Here is an 18,444-nt window from a genome sequence, read left to right as displayed (position 1 = left end):
TCACGGCTGATCACAGTGTAAATAGGAAGAGCCGGTGATCGGCTTTTCCTCACTCGCGTCTGTCAGACGCGAGTAGAGGAGAGCCGATCTGCTGCTCCTCTGACAGGGGGGGCCTGTGTTGATTGATTATCAGCACAGCCCCCCCGAGGATGCCCACACTGGACCACCAGGGACAACACCAGACCACCAGGGATGCCCAGGATAAGGTATGCCACCCTAGACCACCAGGGATTCCAGTCAGTGCCACAATGGATGCTAATCAGTGCCCATAATGGATGCCAATCAGTGCCCACAATGGGCATCACTGATTGGCATGCATTATTGTTTGGCACTGATTGGCATCCATTAGTACAGTATATTATAATACAATGCCGCCTATCAGTTCCCATCCGTGCCGCCTATCAGTGCCCATCCATGCCCACCTGTGCTGCCTACCCATGCCCACCTGTGCCGCCTACCCATGCCCACCTGTGCCGCCTATCCATGCCCATCCATGCCAGCTATCAGTGCCAATTTGTGCCACCTATCAGTGCCCATCAGTGTCGCCCATCAGTGCCACCCATCAGTGCCGCCTATCAGTGCCCATCAGTGCCGCCTATCAGTGCCACATATCAGTGTCCATCAATGCCACCTTATCAGTGCCACTTCATTGGTGCCACCTCATCGGTGCCCATCAGAGCCGCCTTATCATTGCCCATCAGTGTATCCCCATCAGTGGCCATCAGTGAAGGAGAAAATTTACTTATTTACAAAGTTTTGAAACTGAAACAAAAAAAAACATTTTTTTTTTAAAAAATTTCGGTATTTTTTTATTTGTTTAGCAAAAAATAAAAACCGCAGAGGTGATCAAATACCACCAAAAGAAAGCTCTATTTGTGGGAAAAAAATGATAAAAATTTCATTTGGGTACAGTGTAGCATGACCACGCAATTGTCATTCAAAGTGCGACAGCGCTGAAAGCTCAAAATTGGTCTGGGCGGGAAGGTGTTTAAGTGCCCCGTATTGAAGTGGTTAAGATGCGGGTGTCACGTGATTCTGGGTTTCCGGTCCAAAATGATGTTCTGACTCCATGGTCCTGGTCCTCCTGACCAGCCCCCAGGAAGGCTATGGCCTGGGGTGCGGATCCACCCGACTTATTGTCTCGGGGCTGGGTAGCCTGAGGCAAAGAAACTAAAGCAGGATTACGAGGTGGCCCGGTGTCGTCTCCGGTAGTTGGAGAGGCCCAGTAACTTCATAGCTATCCAGGAGAGGACTCTTCAGAAGAAAGCCACGTATGGATTGGTTTCTTAGCAAGAGCCTGGAGGGGCTGAAGTAAGTGAATCCAGAACAGCACGGAGCCAGGACCGAAGGGTAGGCGGAGTAAGGTCATGACATAGTGCTGGGCAAGGATTGGCCAACTCAGTTTAAGGGGGCGGAGCCTGAGCGTGGAGGAGAGCGCGCTCCACGCCCCAGCGTCAGTCGGCGAGAAAGAAGATTCCCACCCTCCCTCCCTTACATTATTTGTTTCCATTTGACTTTTTCTTTCTTTGCTTTGCTAGTGTGGGTAGTGGGTTGCTAGCGCGGGGTGGTGCCCTCGGGGCGTGGAGGGGTGTACAACGTTTTGGATACATGGGGATTCTGCTTGGGATTGTGGTAGTTCACTATGGTGTTCAGAAGTTAACTTATTTTCCTTTCAGGACTTAGTGCTGGATGTCGTAGCGGTGGCGGGTGTTGGTCGGTGCAGGCAAAGGAAGTTAACCCCTCCCCACAGAGAATTGTTGATGCGGGACCCATTGGAGATATGGGCTCGCTGCTGATATGCCATATAGCGAGGGTCTATATGGTAACTGGTAATGGGGTGCACTGCGGTCAAGAGTTGGGATGTCTTTGAGCTAGCATGTCAGCTTGAGGCCTAGTTACAGTAATATCACCGCAGTGCCTGTTTGATCAATATGAGAATGGGTGAGGAGGGGGAATGTCCTGTGGAAGACCAACGTGCTAAGGGTTGTTAAGTTAAAAGGATGTTGTTATATTGTTGTTTTGGTTTACATGTTAATTATATTTTGATAATAAAGGGGCTGCTACGGCCACCAATTGCTCCAAAAAATGTGTGGTCTCATTTAATGGGAAAGGGTATGATATGCAGGTGGTTATTAGAATAACAGCGCAGCATCAGCCATACTATAGTCATGTCTCGTGGGTATAACCAAGCTGACGGAAAGATCCAGGTATCACACGAGTGTTCTATAAGTGTTAGTTTCCGGAAGTCTACAACACCGTCTGTGGCAGAGACGTATTCCTGTATGTTCTACAACAACGTCTGTGGCAGAGACTTGTTCTTGAGTAAAACACCTTGTTGGCTGCTAGGCCTTGTGAGAGAGGGACTATCCAACTTGAGTGAACATCCAGTTGTGAATAGCTATTCTCTGGATTTAGTCAAAGTAAGCAAGTCCTTCATTGACTTTGACACTAATGCCGCGTACACACGAGCGAATTGTGCGGCGTACTTAGTCCGGCAAACAATCCGGCGGATAGTCCGGCGGACTTTCTACCGAACGGACTTGGCCACACACGGACACACAGAAAGTCTGGCGTTTGCTAGTGCGATGACGTACAGCACGTATGACGGGACTAGAAAAAGAAAGTTCAATAGCCAGTAGCCAATAGCTTCCCTTTCATACTTGCTGCTGAGCATGCGTCATGCTTAGTCCGCCGGACTAGCATACTGACGAACGTATTGTCCGCTGGAAATACAGAGGAAAGATTGGACTGCAAAAATACTTTAAAGTCCGCCGGACTTTACGCTGGAAAAGTCTGCTGAAGCCCACACATGATCGAATTGTCCGGTGAAATGCGTTTCGGCGGACTAGGTACACCGGACAATTTGATCGTGTGTACGCGGCATAAGAGTACCTGAACTTCCTTCCTAACCCTCTGATCCTATTTTCCCTTTATGCGGATCTGTCGTCAGTCTCTGAGTTTACTGGGCCATCTACCACGGGACACCCCTAGACATAGATCAAGGAGGAGAAGGTAACGGTAAGCCCAATCAAACCAGCAGCTCCTTCGGGGGTCAGTGCTACATAGAGAATAAAAGCAGTTCAAGTCCATTACTCTATACACACGATCGGAATTCTTGGCGGAAAAAGCTCCGATTGTTTTCCCGATGGAATTCCGACAGAATTTGGCTCAAACTGTCTTGCTTACACACGGTCACACCAAATTCCGATCGTTTATAACGCGGTGACGTACAACACGTACGACGCGACTAGAAAAAGGAAGTTCAATAGCCAGTAGCCAATAGCTTCTGTCTCGTAGTTGAATCTGTGCATGCGTGATTTTTGGCGTGTCGGAATTGCATACACACGATCGGAATTACCGATAAAAAGTTTTTCCGTTGGGAAAATTGAGAACATGCTATAAATTTTTGTCTGGCGGGAATTCAGACAGCTAAATTCCGATGGAACGTATACACGGTCGCATTTTCCGATGAAAAGCTCTCATCGGTCTTTGTCTGGCCGGAATTCCGATCGTGTGTACGCGGCATAAGGAGCCTTTTTATTTCTGTCTATGTTGCTGTTGAGGGTTTTCTCTTAATTGCTGCATGGTAAAACTGTTGTCACCAGGATAGGAAGTGAAGGAAAATCCCAAACAGGGATTTTAATCTTCTCATTCTATCCAAAAACTAAAAAGAAAGCTTTGGCTCAACATGAACTTTATATTATAACAAAGGGAAAGCTTTTTTGAGTTTTTGAAAAAGTGGGAAGGGATTGGGACACCTGTCAGATTTTTATTGCTGTTAGAAACAAAAAAAAAATAGAAAAGCGATGGCAGAAAGACCAAGTAACCCATCAACTCTGCTCATTTTTATTTTTTTTCTGAGTATAGACCTATGCTAGTCCCAAGCACGTTTGAAGCCATTTACTGTTGACTGTCTCACTACCTCTGCTGGAAGTTTATTCCAAGCATCAAAAAAAAAAGAAAGCGAGACGGCGTCCCCTAAGTGCAGCAAGTATTTAGCACAAATTTATTATAAAAGGATTAAAAACACTCACAAAAGGGTTATAAAGTACATTATGTCCAATTTCCGGTGGCAATGTGGAATCCTGGCGCTTCCTGATCGCTCGAGCGCAATCGGTGGAGGCTCGGGGAGAACTTGTGATCTCTTGGAGGATTTTTTGCTTCTGGGAGCGGGATTAAAATGGTGGCGCTTCGGAGCATGCGTGCTCCTTCGTCAGGCTAGTCACCCGGGAAATGCGGATGGAATAAGTAGTATTTACACGCTTGTACTTCATAACTCTTTTGTGAGTGTTTTTAATCCTTTTATAATAAATTTGTGCTAAATACTTCCTGCACTTAGATGGCGCCATCTCTCTTTCTTTTTTTTTATTTGATTCTAGAGCCTCTTCTTGCTTTACGGACTGGCAGCCCACAAGTGCTCAGCATCTTATAAGGACTATTATATGGACTAGTGTTTTTTATGTTTATTACCAAATATTGATATCTACTACCTAGTCCATTTTTTATCATTTTTATCATTACTGTGACTATTGGGTCTTGTGTTTGCCCCCTGACTTATCCCCCCCCCCCTTTCTGTTTTTCCCCCTCACCCAGCTTATTTATTTATATTTTAGTAGAATATGTCTAATTCCAGAGTGCGCCATACTAACCCTCTGTCTGTGTATTCCAAGCATCAACTACCCTTTCAGTAAAATAATACATTTTAAAATTAGTTTTGAACTTTCCTACAATTAGTTTGAGGTCATTTGAGGACTGCCTTCCTTATTCACCCTCTTGATGTATTTAAAGGTTTCATTCGTGTCTCCCCTTTCTCTTTTTTCCTCCAGACTGTACATATTTAGTTCCTGAAGTCTTTCGCGATATGTTTTATCCCCCAGATTTATCCCCTTTTACCATTTTTGTTATCCGTCTCTCTCTGGTCTCCTTCTATTTTATCTATCTGTAAGTGAGGTCTCCAAAACTGGACACAGTATTCTAAATGAGGTCTCACTAAAGATCTATCTACCTCCTACTGGTGATCCCTCTAGTTATGCATCCTAGAATTCTATTTGCTTTTTCCACCTCCTGGTCACACGATTTGCTCATTATGCAATCATCTGAAATAAGTACCCCCAAATCCTATTCTTCTGTAGTGCTGGCTAACGCTGTACCCCAGGGGTCAAGTCCTGGGGAAAAAAGTGTGGGAACTCCCACCCAAGATCCACTCCCCCACCAAAAAAATTAAAATAAATTATAGGCTCATATGCATATATATTTCACAGAAAATACAGTGCAACATTTATTGTAAAGTGCCAGTTAACAAAAACAAAATAAGTTTGTCAAACTAACAGAATAATCACCACAAGAATGGAGGGGGACAGCAGAATGGAGGGGGACAGCAGAACGGAGGGGGAAATGGAGGAAAACTGGAGGGGGGCAGCAGCAGAATGGAGGGGGACAGTAGCAGAACGGAGGGGGACAGTAGCAGAACGGAGGGGGACAGTAGCAGAACAGAGGGGGAAAGTAGAACAGAGGGGGACACGGAGGAAAACTGGAGGGGGACAGCAGCAGAATGGAGGGGGAATGGGGGACAGCAGCAGAACAGAGGGGGAGCATGCTCACTGTAACTAACAAAGTGTGTGTAACATACTAACCTGGAAGTTTGTCAATGACTCTGGCTGGTGGCAAACTCGTGGCAGACCTAGTGGGTGGGAGGACTTGGAGGCTCAGCTCAGGAGAGGAGAAGTTGAACTGGAGAAGTCTGGCAGCTCAGAGTTAGGCTGCACTGCTGGCAATGTGCTACAGCGGCTGTGGGAGTAGTTGGCGGGGGCCCCGGGACTGTCTGGCACTGACTGGGCAGTGGGCACAGGCTGGATCATTACCAGCAGTAAGTGTGGCTCTGTCTGGTGTGGTGTCTGTGGCTGGCTGCTCTCTCTCGGAGGCGCTGCTCAGCCTAGCAACCAGTTACTTAGGCATATGCAGGACACGGCGAAAAAGTACAGGAACTCCGTTCCCTGCTGTACCCCCAATATTGTTCTCTCTTAAGGGATTCTTCTTCCCTAGGTGCATTATTTTACCTTTAAAAAACATTGAACTGAATTTTCCACGCTTTGACCAATCTTCCAGTAATGTCAAATCATGTTCCATATTACAGACACCTCCATGGATATAAACCCTATTACACACCTTTGCATCATCAGCAAAAAAATAATAATAATACCTTTACCATTAGTTATATCACTTACAGTGGGGAAAATAATTATTTGATCCCCTGCAGATTTTGTAAGTTTGCCCACTTACAGAGAAATGAAGGGTCTATAATTGTTTTTTATCATAGGTGTATTTTAACCTCTTCAGCTCTGGAAGGTTTACCCCCCTTCATGACCAGGCCAGTTTTTTTTCTGATATAAAACTCATCCAATAAAAAACTTTTAAAAATCAAATTTCTTCATCATTTTAGGCCAATATGTATTCTGCTACATGTTTTTGATAATAAAAATCCCAATAAACGTATATTGATTGGTCTGTGCAAAAGTTATAGCGTCTACAAACTATGGAATATATTTATGGAAATTTTTTTTTTATTATTATTTTTACTAGTAATGGTGGCGATCAGTGGTTTTAACGGGACTGCGACATTGCAGCAGACAAATCTGGCACTAAGGGGTTGATTTACTAAAGCCAAATAGACTATCCACTTTGCAAAGAATACCCAATCACGAGCCAGAAAAAAAAAAAAAACAGCATTTGTGCTTGCACATAATTGGATGATGGAAGTCACCAGAGCTTCTGCTCTTTTACCAAGCTCTGGAGCAACTACACTTACAGAGTACAGTTTGCAAAGTGCACAGTCTATTTGCCATTAGTAAATCAACCCCATAGTGACACTTTTTGGGGACCAGCGACACCAATACAGTGATCAGTGATAAATGCACTGTACAAATGACACTGGCAGGGAAGGGGTTAACATCGGGGGCCAACAAAGGGTTAAATATGTTCCCTGGGAGTGTTTGCTAACTGAGGGGGTGGGGGGTATGAGTTGACTGGGGAAAGACAGAAATCCGTGTTCCTGCTTAGCAGAAACACAAGATCTCCATCTTCCCCTCCGACAGAACAGAGATCTGCCTTGTTTACATAGGCAGACTGCTGTTCTGCCACTCTCTGTAATGATCACCGGGTGCTGGCAAACATGGAGTCCAATGAACTCGTTGATTGGCTCCCACTGTGTCAAATCATAGCCGGTCGCTGCAGACCCGGCAGTCCAAATCACGTACAGGTACATGATTTTGCGCTGAAGGGCTGTCCTGCTGCAGTAAATGTAGGTGGGGCACTGAGCAGAACTGCGCAGTCTCTCTTATGAAATTGTTCCTGCTGACTTCTAACTGCTGGGAGGTAACAGAGATGAGCTTGTTGGATAAACATTTCATTGCTTTTGTTGTGAGCTTTCAGTGAATTGTTTCAGAATGCTTGCAGCTACAGAGGTCAGTCCAAACTTTTTTTTAAAATTCGTATACTACTTGTTAAGAATACATAAATATTATAGTGTTTATAGCCTGGCCACACTAAGGCTCGGTTCACACAGGGGCAACCAGACTTACAGCACGACTTTGCAAGGCGATTTTGAGGCAACTTCAGCATGACTTTGCGCAACTTACAACACAACTTAAAGTTGCCTCCAGGACAGGCGACTTTGGCTGTGGCCAATCACAGAATAATCTGCTTTGTGGGGTAGGAGGGAGTTGCCTGGGTAAACGTGGGAAGTACATTGGTAAATTATTTTCTTTTTCCTGTAAAGTCCCTTCAATATAGTTGGAGATCCGACTTGGATGAGTAGAAGTTGCCTTGAAGTAGTACAGGAACCTTTTCTGAAGTCAGAGCAACTTCAGTAGTGTGCAGTAAGAGGGCTCTCATCCACTTCAATGGAATTGAAGCGACTTGGGGCAACTTGAGGTCTGACAAGTCGGATCCCAAGTTGCTGTGGTGTGAACCGGCACTTAGGCCCCTTTCACACATGCGGACTGTTTGTTTTTCATCTATTCGTTGATGGATGAAAAACAGATATCAATTCATCTCAATGGGAAAACAGATGTAAATTGATAATCATCAATTTACATCCGCTTCCGTCAACATCCCTTTTTTTTGGAACAGATCAAAGCCCTATTTTCCTTCCACTAATAAAACGGACCGGACAAAAAAATTATGTGAATGGTCAAACGGTCCACTTTTGCATGAAAGACTGGCTCCAGGACTCAAGTTCTGAATTACTCTACCTGGCAGATGTAAAAAACTTATGTGAAAATGGATGAAAAACGGATGTAAACTTTTCTTTGAAAATAAGTGACTAAACTAATGAAAAGAATGGTCTGCATGTATGAAAGGGCCTTATACTTTAAAGTGGAGCTAAACCCATCAATTTAACTGTTTTTCAAGACAGTGACATTCAGGGCATGTTGTGAATGATAACTGTCAAGCTGCATAGTCTCTCAACTAAACTGTCAAGTCATCAAATGGCTGGTATCGTACTTTGTAGAATAGAGTAACTGCGTCACACTTCTCAGCAGAAACAAGATGGTTGACCCTAAACTTGACAGATTTTTACCTCAGAGCACTTCTTCCAGCTCACTTCCTCCAGCACGCTACTTCACTGTCCAATTTTAGTAATCCCATCAGAACATGACTAGGCCTCACTCTGAATAAGTCCTAGTTTCCTTACTTGATGGCCCTTTACAGGCTGGGGCCTGCAGTACCCCTTTGTGGCAGCAACCAATTTACTTGAGAAGAATCAATGTAGATGGACTACTGATCCCAGCAAGCCTGACTTGCAAATTCTGCCTGTCCACCTAGTTGCAGTGACTCGACACAAAACTCCCACAGTCTCAACCTCCGGTTCTACATCCAGCTCCCCTGGCATATCTCTTCCAGATCATTCCACCGTGCTTTGCACTCACCGACACCTGCCATGGATCCTGCCTAATTGACTTTTCCCCCGGAAGTGCGTACCAACTTTCTCCTCCAGCTCCTGGTTCCAGGACATCTCTCCATGACCATGTAAGGAGAGGCTCCCTCCCAGCTCCCGAGTTCCCCGCCTGAGGTACACCCCTCCTCAGAAGGGGGTTCCCTCAGACACGACAGTCTAAGCCCTTGTACACACGGTCGGACATTACGACAACAAAATCTGTCGGATTTTGTCCGAAACTTGCGTTGCATACACACGGTCGGACAAAGTTGTTGGAAAATCCGATCGTACGTAACGTGACGACGTTATTTTGCTACGACGGGACTACCTTCAGGCTAGCAGCCAATAGCTTTGGTCTAGGAATTTGATCTGAGCATGCGTGGCACTTTGTCCGATCGAAATTCTCTACACACAATCGGACAAAGTCTGATCGGATCATGTTGTCGGAAAGTTTTATAGCCCAGCTCTTGGATATTCTGACGGAAACAGTCCAATGGAGCCCACACACAGTCGGATTATCCGACAACACGGTCCGATCGGACATTTTCCGTCGGAATGTCCGACCGTGTGTACAAGGGTTTACACTCCATCATCCATTTCACCCAGCCGACAACCCCCTCCCAGCAGGCTGACCATGGGTATATGTAGGAGGGCTGCCCCCTGCCAATCCCAGTTGGGGATTGGTCAGAGCTCCTCATATGCACCCATATCACTCGAACACTCTGCTCTGTCCCTTTTCCAGAACATTCTCCCTGGAAACAGAGGAGGCGCCCAACAGCTGAAGTACGTCAGTCACCTATTGCTATACTAAACCACTCCCCTGCCCCTAGATCAAAACAAACAGGCCTAGGTCACAGCATAGGCCTGCTTAAATTTACCTGCGCTTGCTAAGTAAAAAAAAGACATTTAGCCCTCGTTCACATTGGAGCAATTTGTCATGTGATTTGGCAGGTTAAATCGCATGACAAGTTGCAGCCTATTGTCGGCAATGGCACCATTCCAATCTGTGCAACACTGACTTTGCGACGTTGCACCGACTTGCAAAAGTAGTTCCTGCACTACTTTTTGCAATTTCGGGTGCGGCTTCAATTGATATCTGTGCATGAAGTGGCACACATGTCAGCCAAGTAGCACCTGAAATTGCGCTGACCTGCTTTAAGTTGTGCTACTTTAAGCACTTCTGCCCCGGAAGGATTTACCCCCTTCCTGACCAGAGCACTTTTTGCGATTCGGTACTGCGTCGCTTTAAGTGGCAATAGCGCGGTCGTGCGACATTGTACCCAAACAAAATTGACGTCCTTTTTTGCCACAAATAGAGATTTCTTTTGGTGGTATTTGATTGCCTGTGTTTTTTATTTTTTGCGCTATTTTTTAAATGTATTTATTTTTTTATGTTTTTATTTTTTATTTTTATTAGTAATGGTGGCGATCTGCAATTTTTATCGGGACTGCGAAATTATAGCAGGCAGATCGGACACTTTTGACACTATTTTGGGACCATTGTCTTTTATACAACGATCAGTGCTATAAAAATGCATTGATTACTGTGTAAATGACACTGGCAGTGAAGGAGTTAACCACTAGGGGGCGGTGAAGGGGTTAAGTGTGTCCTAGGGAGTGATTCTAGCTGTGGGGGGGGAGGGGCTACAACACACATGACAGAGATCACTGCTCTCGATGACAGAGAGCAGTGATCTCTGTCCTCTTACTAGGCAGAAAATGCTTTATTTACAAAAGCATCTCCCGTTCTACCTCTGACACAATGGCGGGCACCCGGCGGACATAGAATCCGCGGGACCCGCAGGCACGATCACGGATACCACTTCTTAAAGGCAGGGGTGGACTGACAACTCATGGGGCCCCCGGGCAATAGGAGATTATGGGGCCCCCAGGCAATCCGAGATTATGGAGCCACACAGTATACAATCACACAGTATACACATACATGTACACACAGTATACACAGACATGTTTCTATTGGCTGAGAAGGTACTGGAGAGGTGGGGCAGCTATAATCTCAGGATTTTTAGACCAAAAGGATGTCGGTAAGGGACATTTCAGAGACAACTGTAAAAAAAAAACACAGATTTTTACATACTGTCCCTGGTTTTACTGAGGCTGGCAACCCTGATGGGGCCCCCTAGTGGCTCGGGGCCCTCGGGCAGTGCCCGAGTGGACCAATGGTCAGTCCGCCCCTGCTTAAAGGGGACATACCTGTATGCCCTTTTGCCCACCAGTGCCATTCTGCCGACGAATATCGGCGTGCGCTGGTTGGGAAGCAGTTAAGTGAAGTAGCAAAATTTCAAAGTAGCATCAATGTGAACCAGGGTTTAAATAGATTTTCCCTACTACAGGCCTGGGTGATGAGTTCTGGTGGAGGCGAAAGCTCGTATATAGTGATGGCCGAATGGTTCGCCCGGCGGTCGTTTTGCAGCGAATTTTGGCTGTTCGCGGTCCGCCCGTTCGGCGGACTATTGGCGCTGTTCGCCCAGCGGATTTCCGCGTTTACTGTGTAAAAGAACTTTGACCTATGATGACACATCCATCATGGGGTACAGGACAGCCAATTGAGACATTACAGCACATGGACACTTGGACATTCCCCCTAACTTATAAATACACCTGATCCGGCGGCCATTTTACATTCTTTCTTCTGTCACTATAGGGAGAGGTTGCTGTGTGGAGCAGCGAGAGATTGCAGTGACCCAAATCGCTAGCTATTTGGTACACAAAAGTTCTTTTCAGGACTGGTATAGGTGTTAGGTGTATATAGGTTTGCTGTGCTACTGATTGTTGCAGCAGTCTGAGTGTCTTTTGTCAGTTTAGAGAAAGGGACAGGACGCTGTGTCTGCTGTAGGGACAGTCAGTTTAGTCATCATTATTAGCTGTTACTATCAGGTCCACAAAAGTGCTATTCCAGTTATTGTTCCAGTAGGCTCTGTTTTGTCAGTTTATATAGGGACAGGCAAGAAGCAGTGTGTGAGGCAGTGAGGGTCAGTTTAATCAGTAGCTGTTACTATTAGTTCCACAAAGGTTCTTTTCAGGACTGGTATGGTAATAGGCTTGTACACGTATTATTCTTTCTTCCAAATATAGAAAGAATATTATACTTGACTGCTGCCCTTCTGCTGCAGTCTGCTAATCACTCACACACAACCTAATTGTTCCACAAAGTTCCTTATAAGAACTGGTAATAACCTGGTGTAGGGTGCTATAGTACATAGGGTTGAGTGAGGTACAGTCTGCTATTCTATAAGGACTGGTATAGGTCCACAATACATAGGGTTGAGGTGCACTACTGCTGACCGCTGCCCTATACTGCAGCAGTCCTTCATCGGTATAGGGACTGAGAGTTTTGTCACAGGGTCATTTAAAAAATGATAGGCAGAGGAAGAGGCAGGCCCTTCCGCAGGGGTGGTATACAGGGGTGGGTCATATTTCTACTGGGGCTGCTTATTATGCCGACGAATATCGCTGTGTGAATATCACCATCCCTGTGCTGTGCTGACTTCCTCCTGGGCCTGCTTATTATGAGGGGCTCACACCATCCCTGTGCTATGCTGACATCCTACTGGGGCTGCTTATTATGAGGGGCTCACACCATCCCTGTGCTATGCTGACATCCTCCTGGGGCTGCTTATTATGAGGGGCTCCCACCATCCCTGTGCTATGCTGACATCCTCCTGGGGCTGCTTATTATGAGGGGCTCACACCATCCCTGTGCTATGCTGACATCGTACTGGGGCTGCTTATTATGAGGGGCTCACACCATCCCTGTGCTATGCTGACATCCTCCTGGGGCTGCTTATTATGAGGGGCTCACACCATCCCTGTGCTATGCTGACATCCTCCTGGGGTTGCTTATTATGAGGGGCTTACACCATCCCTGTGCTATGCTGACATCCTCCTGGGGCTGCTTATTATGAGGGGCTCACACCATCCCTGTGCTATGCTGACATCCTCCTGGGGCTGCTTATTATGAGGGGCTCACACCATCCCTGTGCTATGCTCATTATGAGGGGCTCCCACCATCCCTGTGCTATGCTCATTATGAGGGGATCCCACCATTCCTGTGCTATGCTCATTATGAGGGGCTCCAACCATCCCTGTGCTATGCTCCTTATGAGGGGCTCCCACCATCCCTGTGCTATGCTGACTTCCTCCTGGGGCTGCTTACGGTGCAGGTGTCAGTGATGTATATCACGGTGCTGATGTCAGTACTTTCTATCACGGTGCTGCTGTCAGTGCTGTATATCACGGTGCAGGTGTGAGTGCTTTATGTCACACTGCTGATGTCAGTGCTCTCTATCACAGTGCTGCTGTCAGTGCTGTATATCACGGTGCTGGTGTGAGTGCTTTATGTGACGCTGCTGATGTCAGTGCTCTCTATCACGGTGCTGCTGTCAGTGCTGTATATCACGGTGCTGGTGTGAGTGCTTTATGTCACGCTGCTGATGTCAGTGCTCTCTATCACGGTGCTGTTGACAGATGACTCTATCACGGTGCAGGTGTCATTGCTGTATGTCACGCTGCTGGTGATCATCTCCTGCACCCTCTTCTTTGCCTACCCTGGTCCCTGACCTTCCCTCTCCTCCATTGCCTTCATGCGCTCCACAGTCCTGAATTGTCACAACAATTTCCCATATAAAAAAGAATGCTTGTAGTTGTCGATCCCAGATTCACCTCAAACATGTGTTATGTCATTGGCCATGTGGTGGGACTATGTTTGCGCAGCTATTAATTATTTTGTGGCTGCAAATTTGACCTGTAGGTTTGCGAAGTTCGCCTCCCATTGAAGTCAATGGGGCCTGCCGCGAACGTACTGGTTCGCGAACTATCGGCCACGTTCGCGGTCCGCGTTCGCGAAACGTCCCGTCGGAAGTTTGTCCATCACTACTCGTACAGAGTTCAGTGAGAGAATGAATAGAGCACCCCATACCGAGCATACTAGTGAAGAAGGCTGTATTAGGATCCATCTCTGTAAACACCAAAGAGGACAGCTGCTTGTGATTCATATATGCTGTAACCTTACAGCAGTAAGGTGAGGGGCTTGTACACACAAGGGTATTACCACAGAGAATTGGCCAAGCGCCGGCTGTTTTGTTTATTCACGGGGGAGGGATTTATTACCCATTTTTAGTGCACATTGGACTTTTTATTCTTTGTATTTGTATATTTATATTAATCACTTCAAATCATTAGAAAATATTTTTTATTGATTTTATTATTGATCGGTTTCAAGCTGCTATCATTAATTATGGATGTTTATTGCTTATAGAAACTTTATATGTTTCACTTTTTACTTGCCACTGTAGCACCCAGCAAGCTTGCATTTTATAGCTTTATTTTTTATATATTGATTATTGCATTAGCACTTTATTAATTTAGTAAGTTCACAGCGCAACACCACCACTTATTCAATCTCCGGAGATTGCCGTCTCCAAATCTGAAGTGCTGACACTTTGGGGGTTTGTGCCTTCACCCCGTAACCTTCTATAGGTAGTCTTGATGAAAACAAGAATTGGTCTTGCTGTAATAAAAATAGTATTTTTATAACAGCTTACCTGTAAAATCCTTTTTTTTAAGTACCTCACGGGACACAGAGACATAGTAGTTACGTGGGTTATAGGCCACCTTCAGGTGCTGGACACTGGCACAACCTAAACATATATAACCCCTCCCATACCAGGAGTACCTCAGTTTTGTAGCAAAGCAATACATGTATATACTAGAAAGAGGGGCAGGACCTCTGTGTCCCGTGATGTACTTCAAAAGAAAAGGATTTTACAGGTAAGCTGTTATAAAGATCCTATTTTCTTTAATCGTACATCACAGGACACAGAGCCATATTAGTTACTATGTGGGATGTCCCATAGCAATGCCAACTGAGGGGAGGGAGATTCAACAGAATTAGGGCAACATGAGACTAGAGGGGTTGTACTGCTGCCTGCAGTACACTATGCCGAAAGGAGATATCTTCATGCCTTTTTACATCTACCTCATAGGATCTGGTAAATGTATAGATTGAAGACCAAGTTGAGGCCTTGCAGATTTGAGCCATGGAGGCTTAGTGATGCACTGCCTACGGAGCACTAACAGCCCTAGAGGAGTGCGTTTTGATTTGAGAGGGTGGAATCTACCTCTTTAAACCATAAGCCTGAACGATTACTTGTCAAATCCATTTAGAAATAGTCGATTTTGATACTGCCTGTCCTCTTTTAGGACCTTCAGGCAATACGAACAAAACATCCGTTTTCCAAATCTGATCAGTCACCTTTAAGTAGACTTTGACTGCTCTCACCACATCAAGAGAATCAGGAAGTAATACTACCTTATCCTTGTGAACAATAATAATATGGCTCTTTACAAAAAAGAACAGCCAATTCTGATATGCTTCACCCAGCAGATATGGTTACCAGAAAAAATAGTTTCCTTGTCAAAAAGGACCAAGGGAATATGTTGTATAGGCTCCAAAAAAAGGCTGTTTTTGTAATGCCAACAAACTAAATTCAAGTCCCAAGGGTTCAGGGGTGACCTAACTGGAGATTAAGCCACGTTACCCCCTGAATAAAGTTAGGGACCAAAGAATGTGAAGCAAGTGGTCATTGAAAGTACTCATGGCCAACTTTATATCTTACCCCATCTGTAGAAAGTCAAGAATTCTACCTATGACCTATTTCCTGGGGTTCCCCTGGTTTCACACCAGGAGACATATGCTTCTCAGACTCCATAATATATAATTTTGGAGGCTGGCTTCCATGCAATTAACCAAGGTAGATACCACTGAACCTGACAGCCCACACTTATTCAGAGTGTGGGCCTCAGTAGCCATACTGTTAAATTTAGCATTTCTAAGGTAAGGTGGAATACCGGACCTTTGCGAGAGAAGGTCTGGACGTAGTGGTAGGGTCTATGGGACCCCTACCGCCATCCTTATGATCTATGCATACCAAGATCTTCTGGACCACACAGGGGCAACAAGAATCACCAACTTCCCTTAATACTTGAGCCTGTGAAGAAGTCGTGGACACACGCAGAAAAGGAGGGAATGCATAGATCAGTAAAACTGATTCCATGGGAACACCAAGGCACCTATTCTGCATGTTAGCGGATCCTTTGTTCTTAACATAAAGATGTCGAACTCTCTGTTGAACCTGGATGCAAACAGATCTACATCTGGGATCCCCCATCTTTGACCTATTGTCAGAAAGATATCGGGGTAAAGGAACCATTCTCCCGGGAACAACTGCTGGCGACTCAAAATAGACCGACTGCCAAATTTCTATCCCTAGAATGAAAAACTGCAGATAGGCAAGGTACAATACCAAGATAGGATATGATTCACCTTTTTCTGGGCCGCACACAACTTCTTGTGCCCCCTTGGTGATTGCTATAAGCCACTGGTGTGGCATTGTCAGAATGGATCCTGACAGGATAGCTCCGTAAATTAAACGTCCAGGCCCTCAGGACCAATCGCTCTGCCCGATCTGTAGAATGTTAATGGGCTAGGTCATTTCGGATCTGGACCACTTCTCTTGGACAGTTGTCTCTTCCAGGACTGCTCCCCTCCCCAACCTAAAAAAGGTTGGCGTATATGGTTACTACTTCCCAGGTAACTGTAAGAAGGATTTTCCCCTTATCAGATTTTTGGTTATTAACCATAAACTGAGGCTCCGGCGCACCTTTGGAGTCAGACAAATTGGAAAAACTAGAGCTTGAACCCTCTTGTTCCAAGCCAATAAGATACTGTTTTGCAGCAGTTTTGAATGAAACTGAGCAAAAGGAACCACCTTGAATGAAGTCACCATCTTTTCCTCATGCAAACTGCATAGGAGGATTCATCTTGCTTCAACCACCTTAATCAGTTTCTTTATGGCTCTGATCTTTGCCTGGGGCAAGAATACTCTTTTCTGGGTGTATCTATGAACAGAACCATAACCTCCTTAATGGTTTTAAGGAAGATTTCTCTAGGTTGGGAATCCAACCTAGGTATCCCATGTAGTTGGATGTGGTGACCTTACCTTTGGTCAAAGAATGCTACCGACTGGCCTATCAAGAGCTGATCGTCTAGGTAAACTATAATCGTTATACCTTGGGCCCTTATTCTGACTAGAGGAGGGGCCAGAAACTCTGTAAACACTCAAGGTGCAGTAGTTAGACCGAAAAGCATGGCTACAAACTGAAAATGAAGATGGTCTACCTTGCTTGAAGTAGATATTACTGGTGAGCGGGGAAATATGCCCACGGAGGTATCCTTGTACGATGGAGAAAACTGATTGGATTGACTCCATGCGAAAAAGAGTGGATACTCAGGAACCAGTTCAGATTCTTGCGATCCAGTTCTTGAGGTCCTTGGGTTTAACATCTCCATTCGGCTTTGCTGTGAAAAAAGGTTTGACTAAAACCTCAACCCCAGCTCTTTCATGGGGGACCAGCATGACCACTCTTTGCCAAAGGATGGTCCAGTGCTAGAAAGAGAGACTTCTTTTTTTTGGATCTTTAGGAACGTCTGATCTGAGAAATTGAAGAAGCCACCCATCTGTCCTGACATTCTTTCTGACCCTTGAAAGCTGCAGAAGTCCCCCCCCCCCCGCAAGCAGGGGCGCCCTCTCCTAAGGGGGCTTTAATATTTTGTTTGTAGGTTCTCTTGTCCCTGGGCTTGACTCTGAGGATTACCTCTTGAACTTGACGGAGGAAGCCGTCGTGACTGTCTGGAGGCTGATAGACATGTGCGATTCGTTTCGTACGAATCTCAAATTCTTACGAATTTCTCAAAATTCGTACGTTCGGGAGGATCCGAAATACGAATTGCTGTGCGTCTGAATTCTGTATGGAATACGAACTTTTGTTTACGAATTCCGGATCTCAGTCATTATGCTTATTATGACTTGCAAAAGACTTCTGTGATAGAAGTCAATGTAAGTTGCCTGAAGACATCAGTGAAGGACTTTCATCCTCTCTGGGCAGGCTGCCAAGAAAAGAACAAAATGATACAATGTTTCTTCTTCAATGGGCTGAACTCCTAGAAGTTCTCAGTTTAACCATTTAAAGACTAAATCTTTTCTGACACTTGTTGCTTACAAGTAAAAATCCAGTATTTTCTGCTAGAAAATCACTCAGAAGCCCCAAAAATTATATATATATTTTTTAGCAGAGACCCTAGGGAATAAAATAGCAGTTGTTGCAATATTTTATGTGACGCGGTATTTGCGCAGAGATCTTTCAAATGCAAGTTAGCCCTTTTTTTTTTCAGTCGACCTCTAGAGAGCACTGACATTAGCAGCGTGACATACAGCAATGACACCTGCACCGTGATAGAGTGATCTGACACCAGCACCGTGACATAACACATGTATGAGGTGAATCTGGGATCGACAACTACAAGCATTCTTTTTTTATATGTGAAATTCTGAAAATTCAGGAATCTTGAGATAATGGAGGCGAGGGAAGGTCAGGGTAGGCAAAGAAGAGGGTGCAGGAGATGATTCTTTGCCTACCCTGACCTTCCC

General features: G+C 45.3%; 1 protein-coding gene across 1 annotated transcript in view; it reads right to left on the bottom strand.

Moving 5' to 3' along the window:
- Positions 1–18,444, bottom strand: part of MYO15B (myosin XVB) — a 337,586-nt gene that overhangs the window by 275,354 nt on the left and 43,788 nt on the right. The window lies entirely within an intron of this gene.

This window comes from Lithobates pipiens, unplaced genomic scaffold (genome assembly GCF_037356315.1).
Source record: "Lithobates pipiens isolate NorthernLeopardFrog02 unplaced genomic scaffold, aLitPip1_a1.2 Scaffold_28, whole genome shotgun sequence".
Lineage (NCBI taxonomy): Eukaryota > Metazoa > Chordata > Amphibia > Anura > Ranidae > Lithobates > Lithobates pipiens.
Note: the sequence above shows the minus strand (reverse complement) of the source record. Positions and strands in the feature narration are given on the sequence as shown.